Raw genomic sequence first — 2,291 nt, forward strand, 5'->3', positions numbered from 1 at the left:
TTTATTCTGAGCCAATATGGCATTCAGAGTATCAATTTCAAGAACTCCCTTCTTCATAGGCGTCCCATTATTCACAGGATTCCTTTCAGAAGTGTACATGAACTGGTTATTAGCAACCATGTCAATGAGTTCTTAAGCTTCTGCAGGCATTTTCTTTAGGTGAATGGATCCACCTGCAGAAGTGTCCAGTGACATCTTTGATAGCTCAGATAAACCATCATAGAATATATCCAGGATGGTCCATTCTGAAAGCATGTCAGAAGGACACTTTTTGGTCAACTGTTTGTATCTTTCCCAAGCTTCATAGAGGGATTCACCTTCTTTCTGTCTGAAGGTTTGAACATCAGCTCTAAGCTTGCTCAGCTTTTGAGGAGGAAAGTACTTGGCTAAGAAAGCCGTGACCAGCTTATCCCAAGAGTTCAGGCTGTCTTTGGGTTGAGAATCCAACCATAATCTAGCTCTGTCTCTTACAGCAAAAGGGAAAAGCATGAGCCTGTAGACTTCAGGATCTACTCCATTAGTCTTAACAGTATCATATATCTGCAAGAATTCAGTTAAGAACTGAAAAGGATCTTCAGATGGAAGTCCATGAAACTTGCAGTTTTGCTGCATCAGAGAAACTAATTGAGGTTTCAGCTCAAAGTTGTTTGCTCCAATGGCAGGAATGGAGATGCTTCTTCCATGTAAATTGGAATTAGGTGCAGTGAAGTCACCAAGCATCTTCCTTACATTATTATTATTTTCGGCTGCCATCTCCTTCTCCTGTTCGAAAATTTCTGAAAGGTTATCTCTGGATTGTTGTATTTTAGCTTCTCTTAATTTTTTTTCAGAGTCCTTTTAGGTTCTGGATCTACTTCCACAAGAATGTTCTTATCCTTGCTCCTGCTCATATGACAAAGAAGAAGGCACAGAAAAATAATAATAATAATAGAGATCCTTTATACCACAGTATAGGGATCCCTGTGTGAGTAGAAGAAGAGGGGGAGACAAAAAATGTAATATAATGGAAGAAACACAACTGTGAGGAGGCTAGATATGTGAGATGAGATGTTAGGATATGAATGAATAAATAGAATGAGATGGGAGAGGGAGAATTTTCGAAAATATTTTTTTGAAAAATAGTTAGTGATTTTCGAAAATGGTTTTTGAAAAATGTTAGTAATTTTCGAAAATTTTTAAAATAAAAAATAAAAAATAAGAATAATTAGTTAATTAAAAAGAAATTTTTGAAAAAGAGGGAAGATATTTTCGAAAATTAGAGAGAGAGAGTTAGTTAGGTAGTTTTGAAAAAGTTAAGAAACAAACAAAAAGTTAGTTAGTTAGTTGAAACAAATTTTGAAAAGATAAGAAGTTAGGAGGTTAGAAAAGATATTTTGAAACCAACTTTTTGAAAAAGGTAAGATAAGAAGATATTTTAGAAATTAGTTTTGAAAAAGATTTGATTTTTAACATCTCAATTAATGACTTGATTCATAAGAAATCACAAGATATGATTCTAGAACTTAAAGTTTGAATCTTTCTTAACAAGCAAGTAACAAACTTCAAATTTTTGAATCAAAACCTTAATTGATTATGTTATTTTCGAAAATTTGATATAAAAATAAGAAAAAGATTTTTGAAAAATATTTTTGGAATTTTCGAAAATAACTAAGAATTTTGAAAAAGATTTGATTTTTGAAAAAGATTTTGAAAAAGATAAGATTTTCAAATTGAAAATTTGATTTGACTCATAAGAAACAACTTGATTTTAAAAATTTTTGAAAAAGTCAACTCAAATTTTCGAATTTGATGAGAGAAAAAGGGAAAGATATTTTTTGTTTTTTTGAATTTTTATGATGAGAGAGAAAAACATGAAAATTATGCAATGCATGGAATTTTTAGATCAAAACAATGAATGCATGCAAGAATGCTATGAATGTCAAGATGAACACCAAGAACACTATGAAGATCATGATGAACATCAAGAACACATTTTTGAAAAATTTTTAATGCAAAGAAAACATGCAAGACACCAAACTTAGAATTCTTTAATGCTTAGACAATAAGAATTCAAGAATGCATATGAAAAACAAGAAAAGACACAAAACATGCAAATGCAAAGATCAAACAAGAAGACTTACCAAGAACAACTTGAAGATCATGAAGAACACTATGAATGCATGATATTTTCGAAAAAAATGCAAGATGCATATGCAATTGACACCAAACTTATAACATGACTCAAGACTCAAACAAGAAACACAAAATATTTTTTATTTTTATGATTTTCTAATTTTTTTGGATTTTTTTCG

General features: G+C 31.1%; 1 non-coding gene across 1 annotated transcript; it reads left to right on the forward strand.

Moving 5' to 3' along the window:
- Positions 1 to 249: 249 nt before the first annotated feature.
- On the forward strand, positions 250 to 357 carry LOC112724683 (small nucleolar RNA R71). Its single transcript, XR_003163834.1, has one exon. It is a non-coding gene; the product is annotated as a small nucleolar RNA R71 (small nucleolar RNA).
- Positions 358 to 2,291: the final 1,934 nt, after the last annotated feature.

This window comes from Arachis hypogaea, chromosome 11, assembly GCF_003086295.3.
Source record: "Arachis hypogaea cultivar Tifrunner chromosome 11, arahy.Tifrunner.gnm2.J5K5, whole genome shotgun sequence".
NCBI lineage: Eukaryota > Viridiplantae > Streptophyta > Magnoliopsida > Fabales > Fabaceae > Arachis > Arachis hypogaea.